We start from the raw sequence: 16778 nt of genomic DNA on the forward strand, positions 1-16778 counted from the left end.
TAAACGGTTTTACATGTGAAATGTGGTGTAAACCTTTACTCTTCCTAGTACGCAGAGTTTCAACTTCAATGCAATTGTCATGCGGTATACGTCGGTAAAGAATGCTGGAATTTTTCTCAAGGTTAGCGTCTATGTTATATTTCTCTGAGCCAGCCGGCGCACGCGGCTGCCTGCTGTGCGAGTCATTGTCTGTCTCTTTGTTGGCGCGCGTCGTTATTAGGATTAGGAGACCTAACTTCTACAAATTCACCTTGTCGAGAGTGCCCTGCTCTGTTCGAATCCCGCCAGTTCTGATAAAATTCAGGTCTGTCGTTATGATTATATCGTCTGTCGTCATGTCAGTAGATTCCACAGTTTCTTTCTTGTCGGTCACGTGGTGGAGAATTTCTCCCTGAATCGTAACTGCGCGCTGAACTGTTGTGTCTGAAATTATTCTGTCTCCCTTGATAATAATAGTTCTGGTTACCATATTTTCTGTTTCTATGATTGTCTCTGTCATACTCATTACTACGGAAATGCGAACTTTCTCTGTAACTATTATTCTGCCAGTTGTTGTCATACGGGTGGTGTCTGTTTTGGTCACGATTTGTGTTATGAGAATAGCCCCGTCGTGTCCAGTTATTATTTCTTTCATCGCGGAATGGCGACGGATGTGACCTGTAATTGTTGTGTTCCTGTTTTCGCGTTCCGCGATTGTCAGTATCAATTTCTAATTCTTGTAAGAGCCCCTGAAAAGCTTCAATGTCGTCTTTGCAACGTCCTGCCAAAAAATATGTCGTAAATGTTCAGGCAATTTGATTAAGCAAATGCGGATGAGTTCTGAGGGGCTGTATGGGTTTGAAAGATACTGATTCTTATGCAACATGTCTTCAAAATATTTCATAAGACTGGAAAAGTCAGATTGTTCGAAACGTTTCATCATTATGATGCTATGTTTTACTCGGTCTTGTGTAGCTTGAGACCAATATGCTGAGAGGAAGGCATGATAAAATTCTCCTTCACTGTGGCAATCGTGAATGACCGATCGCATTCTTACAGCTGGTTCATTCTCCAAGTAGCCACACATAAATTCTAATCTGTGTTCTAACGACCAGTTGGGAGGAAAACAATGAGAGAATTGATGGAGCCATGCTTGTGGATGAATGTCGTTGTCAGAATTCTTAAATGTTTTAAATTTGCGTGTAGTAATGAACAGCTAATAGTCAAAATCATCGTGTCGGCGAGTCGCATGTCGGTCATTGTTGCGTCGTTTCGGCGGTTCCATTTCAAAATTCGGTGCACCTTGCCAATTTCTTTCATAATTTCCGAAATGCCCTGTGTTATTATTTTGCGGCTTTTCCGTATTTCTAAGCCCCTCTTCCCGTGTTGGAGCGCGAGTGTCCTCTGAAATACGTAATTCTTGTATTACCTGTGTCAGCTGATCTTGTACTTCCCGGATTTCTCTTTGGCGTTGTGTATTAATTTGATTCTGATGTTGTTTGAATTTCCTAATTTGTTCGTACTCTTCTGTGTCATTAAAGACTACCGGTCTTGCGTCATTCAGATTATCATCTACCTTCGTAGATAAATTATTTAGCTGATCCGAAAGTTCGACTACTTTCTCTGATAGTGAACTAATTTCCTCCATGTGTCTTTCTGACCCAATTTTCAGAATATCTACTGTGTCCTTTAAGTTTTCCTGAGTTTTTGCAAGTTGCGTAACCGAATTGGTAGATGCAACTGAGTCACTTTTAGCTTGCAAGGTCTCATGATTTTCATGAACCATAGTTTGCAGTTCTTTTATGGCTGCTTCGTGATTCTGTAATGCATTTTCATGGTGCGAAAAAATAGGTTGAAAATGCTCACAAATTTGAGTTTTTACGTCATTACGGACTTTTTGACATTTCGATTCAATGTTATGTAACTCAGTAGTTAAATCTTCACGTGTTTGTTCAAGAGTTTGTTCCAATGAGTCTAACTTTTGAAGCTGTTGCTGTGTTTGTCTCTGATTTTGTTCCATCGTGTCTAACTTTTGAAGCTTTTGCTGTGTTTGTCTCTGATTTTGTTCCATTGTGTCCAACTTTTGAAGCTTTTGCTGTGTTTGTCTCTGATTTTGTTCCATTGTGTCTAACTGTTGTTGTGTTTGTCTCTGATTTTGTTTCATTTGCTGCATTAATTGCAATAGTAATGTATTAGTGTCTGGAATCTGTTCCTCTATGCTTTTCGGCAGTGCATTTGCACCGGCAACATTTACATTTTGACGATCAGAAAATGTGTCTTGACTTATTTGAGAAAACGGTGAGGACCCAAAACCTGAGTCTACAGTAGTTGCAATATTGTATTCTGTCATTTCGGATTCCTGAGGCGAGCTGTTGCCGACCGATCGATCGATAATGCTTCCCTGTTCACTACCTGTTTCACTGCCTACACCATTATTTGACGCCCGCTCCATTTCCCTATGCACAGTTACCAAATTACTACTTTGAATGTCTGTTAATTCATTACACAGCGGTGCTGGTAAGCTACGATCGTTGTCACTGTCGTTTCTCAGTTTACTTTGGAGCCTAGTGTTACGTTTTTCACACGCCATTATTGTCACAATATTTCACACGATAACATAGAAAAGCACAATTTGAAGAGCAAAAATAAGACAACACATTAACATAACACTGAAAATAATATCTAGTTAATTGCAGCTGCGAAATACTTGGTGCAAATCTACATGCATGCCACAACTGTTTTACTGTACAACAATGAAAGACTGCAACTACAAAGGAGATTTTCTCTACAATTACGCGCTAGCAATAAACAAAAGCTACACTAATTACACAAACTACAAGAAAAAATCAGAAGATTCCAGTGAGGTATCCTCGGCTAAGGGTCGACATACGAAACGTCCCCTTAAAAAAATTTTACATGACTGTTATTAAACTGACACACAATATTTTTAGCGCAACGCAATCGGACTTTCAAAAATCCCTACAAAAGAATGGCCCTGACTAACATTAACCTATACCTTTCACAAATCACTTACCTCACCAAAAATCTTCGTTACTCGAACTACTGCAATACAGCGAGCGCCACTACTCCCAGCTAAATAAAAGATTCAAACTACGGAAGGCACTAACTACTGATAGGCATAGTTAGCAAATGAAAGATTTTAATAGAGAAAAAACAATGTATTTACCTTAATAGTGTTGAAAAATCACAATATACATAGCAGTTCATGACATCCAGTTTTACAAATTTCAAATCTCCGCCATTTTTCTCCCCACATCCACCACTGCTGGCGGCTCACCTCCAACTGCGCAACGCTACGCGCTGTTCACATCCAGCTGCCGCTGCCCAACACTACAATGGCAGACAACAATGCAAACTAGCCACATACTGCACACAGCACAGCCAGTGATTTTCATACAGAGCGCTACGTAACGTTTCCAATAAGAAAACATAAACAGCCTACTTACACATCGTCCTCCGTTAAGGCGCAAATTTTGCTACTTAAAGACCCAGATTACAACAATTTTAGATATACCATCACTCAATAATAAGCAGCTCACCGAGTTTCCTTACATATAGCTGCAGGTCCTTCCTTAAGTGCTAGGAAACTGAGATGGAAAGCCCAAGCTCCGTTATCATGGCATGTGTGACATAGCTTGACATATCAGACTTGTCACTAAAGACAACATTAGTTAACCATTAACAAATAAGTATAAGCACACAATTTTACCTGTTTGAATCAAACACACCCATTGCCCAGGCGAACGGTGTACGCCAGGCGACGTTCCAGCTAGCTCTTCTTCTTAATATGCGCCTCGAGCCGGAACGTAAAACCTTTTCGCCGCTTCTCGCCGCAGCACTCCAGTAATACCACGCGCAATGAGCATGCGTACCAAGTAGGGGCCAACCTCCGGACCGTGTTGTAACCGCAACCGACAGACCGCACAGAGAGCTGCTGCCTCGACGCTGCAGACTTATATAGCCAACCCGCGATGAACAACTGACTCGCGGCCGGCCAAGGCGAAATCGATGGCAAAGGTGACACTACAAGAAAGGGGTACTGGCACCAAACGCGCGACGTATCAGTTTATATTGAGAAATTGATCAGGTATGCCTTGTACAAGATATGCTAAAGAAATGGAGTGGATTCGCTGTCGCTGCTACATACAAACACAGAGTGTATTTACCACTAATTACACTTCCATACACAAGAGAATAGAAGCTTTCGAAATGTGGTGCTACAGAAGAAGGCTGAAGATAAGGTGGGTAGATCACGTAACTAATGAGGAGGTATTGAATAGGATTGGGGAGAAGAGAAGTTTGTGGCACAACTTGACTAGAAGAAGGGATCGGTTGGTAGGACATGTTTTAAGGCATCAAGGGATCACAAATTTAGCATTGGAGGGCAGCGTGGAGGGTAAAAATCGTAGAGGGAGACCAAGAGATGAATACACTAAGCAGATTCAGAAGGATGTAGGTTGCAGTAGGTTTTGGGAGATGAAGAAGCTTGCACAGGATAGAGTAACATGGAGAGCTGCATCAAACCAGTCTCAGGACTGAAGACCACAACAACAACACAACTATCTACAGAATTAGGACAATTTACTACAACAGATGTAACCAATATGTGTACCCACACAAAAACAAGTAGGAAAACCATTACTCTGATATATAATACCAATGCTACCATTGTTTGTTTGACTGTTCCTCTGTGGTGTACAAGTCTGCTGCTTTTGGAAAACTGCTGGAACGTCTGTATATAAACATCTCGCCAAAACTATGGTTATTCCGACACAAAAGAATCCATACCCGTCATACAGGGAATCATATTGAGATTATGTACCACACTGACAAAGCAAGTTACAGGAAAAATGGAAATGAAAAGCACCTTTTACTATATATAAACACATGAAAGACTACCCAAGAGCACTATTATACTGAAACATCAAATTATTCGTCAATGGCCATATTCTCTCCCATATTTGCAGCACTGATCACTCAATAAATGGTTTAATATTTGAAATGTAAAAGAGGCGTTTCGACTTTCATGTACGGAGCGTCTCCACTTCCGGTACAATTCCACGAGGGATGCTTTTCATGTGATATTGACCACTGTACCAATTGAAACATTTTTTGCACCGGGCAAATCGCTTGTTGTACAGTTTATCTTCCTGATCCAAACCTTTTGTCCAATATGAATTTACTTCTCAGGAGCTTACCTGTATGACCAAAATGTTAACGAGATTCACATGTAAGCTCTCTTAACATTACTGGAGTGAGACTCAAAATTTAGACAATAAAGTGACTTTCGTAATGTTATTTTTGTAACTTTTGATTCATGCCTTGACTGCATGTTTAATGTTTCCCATTACGAACCCAACAATTTCAGTACACCTCAACCTCGGTTCAGCAGGCCTTTACTTTACTGGCGGCTCTTTGTTTTTGAGTACCAAAACAGGAGGGTGCACAATAGTCCCGTTCGGCAACACATTCAGCATGTCCTGAAATTGGTTTCTAAGTGTGTCCCACAACCGGTGGTCACGATTGCAGTATATGCGACAAAGTTTCCCAAATTCCTTCATCCAGTATTCCCTAAGATTAGAGGTAGTGTGGTATAGTGAGATACACACTGGCTTAATTTTTCTTCTGGACAGCATACGCTCCCAAAACTTCGATCTAAGTTGTGGTACGCTATCAGAAATGACTTACATTACTGAACCCAACTCTCGGAAGAAAAGACTGGAGAATGCACTGTAACTGCCTTCCTCGTGGCTTTTCGTGCTGGGGACAGGCACACACTGCGACAAAGAAATATTTGAAACCTGCCATAGATCTTACTAGAGGACCGAAAATATCCACTGAAGCTCTATATCTTTGAGTTTCCTCGGAATAATGGGATGCAGTGGTGCAGCACACGACTCGGTGAGTGGTTTCAGTTGCTGACAGGGTGCGCGTACTCTGATTGCTTTCCGAATACCACGTAGCATATCGTTAAAGCAGCAAGTTTCCAGCACCTTTAGGAATCATTTATGTACACCAAAGCGCCCGTAGCTTAAATGCACGTACCAAGCCCAAAATTCACGAGTTTCTCCGGGATTACTGGTAGCAACCTGAAACCGGCCGGGACTCATCGTTAAAACAAGGCGCCATTCCGAGCCAAACATTGCAGACGAATCGCCGCATTATCTTTGTTGTACCATTTCTCCTTTATGTTTTTCAATACACTGTCTTTATCCTGCTCCTGTCCGACGTCACTCATGGATGTGGACATGGAGTTATCGAAATAACGCTCTTCAAGTATGAAACACTGAAGATGTTCTCTCCATGCTCGTCCTCTTCCGCATGGTCTGGTGAGATAGCACGTCTGTGATAACGTTCTTTTCTACAGGAATATACTGTATAGTAAAATCAAGTTCTTGGAGAAATAAAAACCAGCGGGACAGTCTCCCGTACCGCAGTTTTGTGCTCATTAAAAATTTCAGAGCGCGGTGGTCCATGAACACTCCAGTCGTTCGACCAAACAAAAAATACCGAATTTTCTTGAACGCCCAGACTATTGCAACTGCCTCAACTCCGAGACAGAGCAGTTTTTCTTCGAGCGCGAGAGCACTCTAATACCAAAGGCAGTTGTCTTCCATGAAGGCGGGTCGTTCTCACCATCCGTTTGAAAGAGAACGGCGCCTTAGCCTGACAAAGAACTGCGACAAAATTCCTTCATCGGATCAGGACTGTGACAGAAGAGGCACATTGGTCAGTGGATTCTTTATATTGTTAAATTCCTCTTGTGCCTCCTGATCTTAATCCCGCTGATGTTTTTGCCTGTCGAGGCGCAAAGGCGAGGGATGGCAAGTACAATCATATTTACAAACTGCTTATGCGAGTTGCAGAGGCCTAAATATGCTCTCAACTGCTTCTTATTTGTCTGCGTTGCGCACACCGCTATCGCTGCAGTTTTCTCAGGGTCAGGTCGTATTCCATCGGCCGAAGCAATATAGCCAAAGAACTTTACTTCTTTTTGTCCATATTGCGACTTTTCTAAACTCACAGGAACAACTGCATTTTTGAAAACCTCTTGTAGTCTACGTAACACTTCGTTATTTTCTTGCCATAACTTTTCCGTGATGAGAAAATCCCCCGTCCGGTAAAATGCTGTTTACCCCATAATAAATGCGGCTGAAGACATGTTCAACCCGAATGGAAGACGCCAGAACTGATAGCAATTACCGTAAAGAGAAAGGCCGAGTACTGTCTGCAAGAAGGATCTGCCAGAAGCTGGCATAGAGATCGATAGATGAGGGAACTTTTATACCACGGAAGCGCTGCAACAATTCGTCCAGGTTCTCCGGCCTGTCTGTCTCCGGAGTGACAACAATATTTATCTGTCTGGAATCCAAAACGAGGCGAACGTCGCCATCACGTTTAGGAACGACTAGGAGTGGAGAACTGTAGGAACCCATGCCGTGCTTTGTTGCACCATCATACGGCATTTTATTTCATGCTCAGCCTGCTCCTTACGTGTTAAAGGAAACGGATAAGGCCGATAAAAAAACTTGTGATGTTTCCGTATCCTAAACTTGTAAACAAATCCTTTAATGTCACCTGGCGCCTCGGAGAAACCCCGCTCGTATTCCTCTAAGATCCGAAACAATTCCTTTCGGTCGCCAGCTGTGATACCCACATCGGCAACATTTCAACTCAAATTACCAACAAGGATAGCACTTATTTCGTGTTCGTTATTCGGCAACTCGACGCATCGTAAACTAGGACCTCTTGACTCGGTCGAGACTTGGATTGAACACGGAGACTCAGGCAACTGACTTCAGATTCATGCCGCAATACGCATTACTTAAATAAAATATCCACAATTTTACCATCAACATGGACTATCACAGTTCCTCCACCCAAGTCAATCACTGCGGGAGGGGCCGGGGGTTTCCGATATAGCAGCCACATTTATCAGGGCAACAATACAAATATTAAACTCTTTCCTCTGACATGTAAATGTTAGTCGAGACTGCCTGCGTATTTCAATGCCATTTCCCTGTGTCTCTCCATTTACTTTTGTTCTCGTCAACCGAAAAACAGGTCAAGCACCGTCTTCCTCACATTTCTGAAATGCTGCCTCCCTGATAACTGGGAAAGGGCTACCGGTGACGATATTGGATTCAAGTCGCACTTCCATAATCGTAGTTGTAATTACTGGGCTGATTTCCGTAACCTTCGCACTGGACACTTCCAGCAGAAATTCCTCCCTAAAGTGATAATTTCGCCGGCCGAGGTGGCCGAGTGGTTCTAGACGTTACATCTGGAACCGCGCGACCGCTACGGTTGCAGGTTCGAATCCTGCCTCGCGCATAGATGTGTGTGATGTCCTTAGGTTAGTTAGGTTTAAGTAGTTCTAAGTTCTAGGGAACTGATGACGTCAGAAGTTAAGTCCCATATTGCTCAGAGCCATTTGAACCATTTTTTTGTGATCCTTTCGTATATACAATTCATGTCCGTGCGGCCTTTCCACGGTCTACATCTACATCTACATCTATACTCCGCGAGCCACCTTACGGTGTGTGGCGGAAGGTACTTATTGTACCACTATCTGATCCCCCCTTCCCTGTTCCATTCACGAATTGTGCGTGGGAAGAACGACTGCTTGTAAGTCTCCGTATTTGCTCTAATTTCTCGGATCTTTTCGTTGTGATCATTACGCGAGATATATGTGGGCGGTAGTAATATGTTGCCCATCTCTTCCCGGAATGTGCTCTCTCGTAATTTCGATAATAAACCTCTCCGTATTTCGTAACGCCTTTCTTGAAGTGTCCGCCACTGGAGCTTGTTCAGCATCTCCGTAACGCTCTCGCGCTGACTAAATGTCCCCATGACGAATCGCGCTGCTTTTCGCTGGATCATGTCTATCTCTTCTATTAATCCAACCTGGTAAGGGTCCCATACTGATGAGCAATACTCAAGAATCGGACGAACAAGCGTTTTGTAAGCTACTTCTTTCGTCGATGAGTCACATTTTCTTAGAATTCTTCCTATGAATCTCAACCTGGCGCCTGCTTTTCCCACTATTTGTTTTATGTGATCATTCCACTTCAGATCGCTCCGGATAGTAACTCCTAAGTATTTTACGGTCGTTACCGCTTCCAATGATTTACCACCTATGGCATAATCGTACTGGAATGGATTTCTGCCCCTATGTATGCGCATTATATTACATTTATCTACGTTTAGGGAAAGCTGCCAGCTGTCGCACCATTCATTAATCCTCTGCAGGTCTTCCTGGAGTACGTACGAGTCTTCTGATGTTGCTACTTTCTTGTAGACAACCGTGTCATCTGCAAATAGCCTCACGGAGCTACCGATGTTGTCAACTAAGTCATTTATGTATATTGTAAACAATAAAGGTCCTATCACGCTTCCTTGCGGTACTCCCGAAATTACCTCTACATCTGCAGATTTTGAACCGTTAAGAATGACATGTTGTGTTCTTTCTTCTAGGAAATCCTGAATCCAATCACAAACCTGGTCCGATATTCCGTAAGCACGTATTTTTTTCACTAAACGTAAGTGCGGAACCGTATCAAATGCCTTCCTGAAGTCCAGGAATACGGCATCAATCTGCTCGCCAGTGTCTACGGCACTGTGAATTTCTTGGGCAAATAGGGCGAGCTGGGTTTCACATGATCTCTGTTTGCGGAATCCATGTTGGTTATGATGAAGGAGATTTGTATTATCTAAGAACGTCATAATACGAGAACACAAAACATGTTCCATTATTCTACAACAGATTGACGTAAGTGAAATAGGCCTATAATTATTCGCATCTGATTTATGACCCTTCTTGAAAATGGGAACGACCTGTGCTTTCTTCCAGTCGCTAGGTACTTTACGTTCTTCCAGAGATCTACGATAAATTGCTGATAGAAAGGGGGCAAGTTCTTTAGCATAATCACTGTAGAATCTTAAGGGTATCTCGTCTGGTCCGGATGCTTTTCCGCTACTAAGTGATAGCAGTTGTTTTTCAATTCCGATATCGTTTATTTCAATATTTTCCATTTTGGCGTCCGTGCGACGGCTGAAGCCCCATCCTCCGCATTCGCTAATGGTCATTGCTGATTGTGACCGCTGGTGCACGAATGGTTATGTCTAGGGTTTGCTGGCCTGATCTCTACTCCTGGAGAAGGATCTCGTACACCGTTGTTAGCATCTCTTTCAACACATTATAGATCGCACTTCTCATGGCTACTTCGTTCATTTTGGTTTCCGTGAATGTCATGGTTGGCGTATTTTTCTTGGTTCCCGTAATGCTGGCTGCTACCGTAATTTCGTTGGTCAACGTAATTTTGTCGATTACCATATCGATGCCTATGTTCCCTGTTATTATTACTCCAGCTCTGATATGGCTGATGTGTTTCATTATCCTATCTGTCTCGCCTCCACGCTCGGTCCCTTCTATTGTTTTCACTACGGCCGCTACTAGTGTCGCGACGCCTCAGTCCATTCGAATGTGATCCGCTTTATTTTGCGCCATCACCTCTATTGTACTGCAGTTCGTCTTGCATGGTTCTAGATACCTCTATCTCATCTTTACATCTTCCTGCAATGATGATATGGCACAAGTTCATTGGTAACTTCATAGTGAAAATGCGAATTAATTCTGCCGGTCCATAATGATCGTAGATGAATTGATTTTTGTATAGCATATCTCTGAATAACTGAGCAGTGCTACAAAAGCCTGAATGATGCAAGTTCGGCATCATAATTATTCCGTGTTTCACACAGTCCTGGGCCGCCTCAGATCAGTAAGCCGATAGAAAAATCTGTTGGAACTCCTTCACTGCACTGCAGTCGCTTGCTGCCGCCCCGATGCATATAGCTGCGTCACTCTCGAGGTACCCACACATGTATTCAATCTTGCACGTGTCCGGCGTGCGGCCAGGCAGGAGGAAGGGAAAATTGGGTTGCAACCAAGCCCTGGGATGAATCCCGTTTGGAGCGTTTCGAAACACTTCGAACTTTCTGATCGGGAGGAAACGTTTAAAATCAAATCAGATCATATCCTCTCGAGGAGATCTCTCGCGAGGGCTCCCATTTCGCTTTCTTCTGCCCCTATCCTCGTCCGAATCAGCACCGTGTCCAGAGTCCCGATCTGTACTCTCCCGTCTGTGTCTACAGACGCGTTCGTTAGCCTCTGCATTGTACCTAACGTTCTCTAGGTGCGCTACCTGATCACACGATTCTGTCGTAATGCTCGTATGTTGTATGTTCGCTTTCCTCTGACCCCGTTGAGTTTTCAATGGTGATCTCCTCCCTACTGTATCACCTATAGTGATCGGTGCATTTTTGTCGCAATTTTAGCTAATGAACACGTCCCCTGCCTTTCTGGTCATGCCTGCGACCTCGGCTCCCAGTACCTGGATCGCTTCGCTTACTGGCGTCCACCCGGGCTCTAATGCGCCCCGGTACTTTAGCCGCCGGACTTCCCACAAACGTACTCACCTCCGCGTATTCGTGCTTACACGCCTCGTGCTTACACGACACAGCTACCGCGCTAAAATATACCGTAAGAAGCTCATCTTGTAGCTTAAGTTGTTCGCTAGCGTGCAGCTGCCCCCCTTCCTAAGCGAAAAAACGCTTGTCGAGAATTTCAAGCTGCTCCTTAAATTCCGCAACTATATCGTTTTTCATCTTTACTGTGACATCCGCCAGCTTTTTATTACTTTCTTCTACTGCCGTACGTTTCTCCTCAGATAATATTCTTACTGTTTCCCTCATATCAAATTGATAGTTTACGGCAGGGTTATGCTTTGCATTGTTGCTAAGGTTCCGAGCTGAAACTTGTTCATTACCTGCACTACGTCACAGAAGTACGGAATCCTTCCTACTATGCTCGAACTGAACCATTGCTCTGCACCATTCCGTCAACGTTTCCGCACCTATCATAACCGAATCCCACTCTTCGCAAAAAATCACTATCAAAAATCCACAGGCACAGAAATTTAAAACAGACGACTACATTCCAAAACAATGAATCTAAATACAGTTACACGCCGTCTAAGTACAAGTATCGTACAGAAACTGACACATGGAATCGACCCAAACAATATATACCGACAATCAATAAAACAAACACAAAAATACAAAATACATATACACACGGCACAGAACAATGCAACTCCGAGTCAAGAACTACACTGTAAAATCACACAAAGAAGTCGTCTCGGAACAACATTTAACTTGTTCGAACGCTAAAGGAAAACAAATGCGATTAATACATTCTACCTACTGGCTGTTTTGCTACAGCTCCAGTTATGTTCGCATGCAGGATCGCCATATAAATGGTTACTAGGGGGTGAATGGTTCTTTGGAAAGTGAACTGGAAACAGAAACGGGGGGAAGTTATCAGCGAGCAGCTCTACAGTCTACTATAAGTTTTGCAAGCCACAAAATTTTCCTGGGTCGCCACCCAATTTAATTAAAATTGGGAATATTTAATATAAGAACTGAATTAATCACTGAATTCCTAGGCATAAGTAATGTGTTAATATTAATAAAAAGATCCAAGTAAATGTATGGAATAAGCATATGGGAACAATTTAAGTACAAATGTTAATCAAATAATTCACAGCAAGCAAGAGCTTAAGCCTCAACAAGAAGAATACGAAATCAGACAAAAGACTACAAATATAAGGCCTGCCTTTTGCGCTTCGGGAACGCCATGTGCGATGAATTAAAAGTAATCTTACAAAAGGGGATTTTTTTTCCTGAGGTAACAGTCATCACAATTTGACGTAGTTTATTAAAATAAAACATCAGATTAAAAATTCGCTAAGCAATTCTGAACTATGATCTGTCATTGCCTGTTATTTATTTAATTAACTCACTTATATTATTATTACATTGAGTGCTGAGGTACATTGCGGTAATAAATGAACAGGAAATGTCAGGAGCGCATGGGAAAAGTTCACACTAACATGCTACACTGAAGAGCCAAACTGGTACACCTGCCTAATATAGTGTAGTTCCCCCGCGAGTACGCAAAAGTGCCGCATCACGAAGTGGCATGGACTCGACTAATGTCTGAAGTAGTGCTGGAGGGAACTGACAGCGTGAATCTTGCAGGGCTGTCCATAAATGCGTAAGAGTACGAGGGGGTGGAGATCTCTTCTGAACAGCACGTTGCAATGCGTCCCAAATATGCCCAATAATGTTCGTGTCAGGGGAGATTGGTGGCCAGAAGAAGTGTTTAAACTCAGATTAGTGTTCCTGGAGCCACTCTATAGCAATTCTGAACGTGTGGGGTGTCGCATTGTCCTTCTGGAATTGCGAAAGTCCGTCTGAATGCACAACGGACATGAATGAATGCAGGTGATCTGACAGGAGACTCACATGTGTTTCACCAGACAGAGACGTATGTAGACGTATCAGGGATCTCATATCACTCCAACTGCACGCGCCCCACACCATTACAGATCCTCCACCAGCTTGAACAGTCCCCTGCTGACATGCAGGGTCCTTGGATTCATGAGGTTGTCTCCAACACGTACCTGTCCATCCGCTTGAAACGAGACTCGTCTGACCAGGCAACAAGTTTCCAGTCATCAACAATCCAATGTCGGTGTTGCCGGGCCCAGGCGAGGCGTAAAGTTTTGTGTCGTCATCATGGGTACATGGGTGGGCGGCGTTCGGCTCCGAAAGCCCATATTGATGATGTTTCGTTGGATGGTTCGGTCGCTGACACTTCTTGATGACCCAGCACTGAAATCGGCAGCAATCTGCGGAAGAGTTGTACTTCTTCAATTTGAACGAGTCTCTTCAGTCGTCGTTGGTCTCGTTCTTACATGATCTTTTTCCGGTCGAAGCGATATCGGTGATTTGATGTTTTACCGCATTCCTATATTCACGGTACACTCGTGAAATGGTCGTACGGGAAAATGCCCACCTCATCGCTAACTCGGAGATGCTGTGTTCCATCGCTCGTGCGCCGACTCTAACACCACGTTCAAACTCACTTAAATCTTGATAACCTGCCATTGTAGCAGCAGAAACTGATCTAACAGTTGCGCCAGACACTTGTCTTACACAGCCGACAGCAGCGCCGTATTCTGCCTGTTTACATACATCTGTATTCGAATACGCATGACTATAACAGTTTCTTTGGCGCTTCAGTGTAGATTCAGCCGCACAAGAATAGAGATAATAAGAATATTTCCCGTGAAAATAGGTCAAAGGCTCAGAGGCTCATCCTTATCGCTACGACTGAATTATTGTGAATACGAGCATTATGGAACTCTTTCCTAGAAAGAAATTTATCTGCATCACCTTGCACATGAAACTAAGGCACACTTGCGTCAAACACCCGCAAATGCTGTTTGAACAGTCACGAACAAAGTAAAATTACTACGATTCGTGAAAACCTGAAGAACCCAGATGTAAGCCGTATAGACGCAAGTACCAATAAAATATCACGCGTATCTATAAAATTAAACTTATTTAAGATGGTACGAAATTACACACGTTGAAATCATCACCACGTGGTATAATAAGAGCTACACAATCTTAAAATTGAAACGAAATCAAAAGTAGAAGAAATAAAACATTCAAAAGTTCGCACTAACATTCCAGTTAAAAGAGAAGTCAGACAACTAAATTTTTCGAGGTATGTATTAAAAAACGCCTCGAGTGTATTGAGTACAGTCACGCTTGAAGCTGTAAAATATGGATAAAATTAAACTAAATTTTTAACCTGTGCTGGAGTAACGAAAGTGAGGACAGGAAAAATTTACTACATACAGAAAAATATACTCGTGACTACACTCTGAAAGTATAAGAGTTCAATTACCGAACTTGAAAATGAACTAGCAGATCAAACGTGTACATCAACTGGAATAGCTACACACCAGCACAGATTAACATATTCACCAGTGCCTAGTCACTCTTACGAGTACCGTCTTAATGCAGCAAAGTCCTACTCCCGAGTGCCGAGAGCACGCTTATCCTGCAACGAACTTTCCCCAGGTATCCAAATCTAACAAAGACGTTCACCAGATTCGGATTACAAAGCGAACTTAAAGGGTGGATGTAGTTAGTTTACATGTCAGTCGTACAGGTGGCCAATAGTTAAAAGACGTTGAAAAGGAACTGTGGTATTACATGGCTAATAATAAAGAGAAGTGGAGGCACAAGTTACAATAAAAGCATGGGCTGGTAACTAAGCCGTGTGTCCTGGAGAAGAGCTAAAACACAAGAGAGCGCGATTCAGGAGCATCTGTCCAAGAATGCTAGGCTAATCTGCGTGTTGGTGCAGTTTCTGTTCTGCCCTTGGACTTTGGCCCATTGATTCAGAACGCGCGTAGTGCAGCGATTCCCATCCTTTCTGAGACCATTACCGCCTAGTATAAAGAGGTCACAGTAAACGCCCACGACCCCGACCAGACCCACACACCCAAAATTAATGTTTCGGATAAGTAACAATTTACTTTCTACACTAATTATTTAAGTGGCGGAAGACAAACGACATTCAGTGATAGTAAACCACGAACTAATGAGTCAATGACACAACTGGTACTGTTTATTTCTAATAACCTTTTTTGCGGTATGATGACGCAATTCTCAGTGCATCACGATTGCTACTTACAACTCCTTCTCACGAAAGAAAATTATCCACACTAAGAGAAGACAATTGGTTCGTCTGCAACACCTCTCTCCCTCCCGACTTTTGTTTCATCTACACTATGGACCCCATTTAATATCAAGTAAACGAAAATGACAAAAGCACGATGGTTTGACGTACCAAGCGAAATTTGTAACAACACCAAGGATTTTTGGGTACGGAGGACGCAGCAAGTTATCTTGGCTGGTGAGTCACCACCAGATGTAGAAGTAACTTCGGATGTGGGTGTGCTCCAGGGAAATGGGTTGAGACCCTTGCTTTTCATGTTGTATGTTAATAATAACCTTGGACTTTTAGCAGATGGTGCAGTTATCATACTGTACTACTGTCTTAAAGAAGCTGCTTGAATATTCAGTCAGATTTTGATGTGATTTCAAAGTTGTAGAAGGATTGACAATTTGCTTCAAATGTGTAAAACTGTGCATTTTACAAAACGAAAAAAAACGTATTATCCTACGATTACAATATGAGTGGTCACATCTGGAATCGGCCGACTCATCGAAATACCTGGATGTAACACATTATAGAGATACGAAATTGAATGGTCGCGTAGCGTCAATTGTGGGTACAGCAGGTGGTAGACTTGGGCTTGTTGGTACAGTACTTGGAAAATGCAATCAGTCTTCAAAGGAGTTTGCTTACAAATAACTCGTGCGACCGGCTCAAGAACATTGCTCAAGTGTGTGGGAGCGTACCAGATAGGTCTAACAGGGGTTATTGAACGTATTCAGAGGACAGCACGAATGGTCACAGGTTTGTTTGACCCCTGGGAGAATGTCACAGAGGTGCTGAACAAACTGAACTGGCACAGTTTTGAAGAAAGACAGTTCCGAGGACGCCTTCTTACAAAGTTTTAGTAGCAGGCTTTAGATGATGGCTCTAGAAATGTACTACAACCTCTTACATATCGCTCGCATAGGGATCGTGAAGACAAGATTAGATTAATTACGGCAGGCACAGAGACATTCAAATAATCATTCTTCTCGCTCTCCGTATGTGAATGGAAGTGGAAGGAACCCTAGCAACTGGTACAGTGGACTTCAGAGTGGTTTACAAAGTACAGACGTAGATGTAGGTGAGTAGGTGCAGACGAGCACAATAATTAGGCCTACTGTCTTCTGTCACG

Source organism: Schistocerca nitens, chromosome 1 (genome assembly GCF_023898315.1).
Source record: "Schistocerca nitens isolate TAMUIC-IGC-003100 chromosome 1, iqSchNite1.1, whole genome shotgun sequence".
Taxonomy (NCBI): Eukaryota; Metazoa; Arthropoda; class Insecta; order Orthoptera; family Acrididae; genus Schistocerca; species Schistocerca nitens.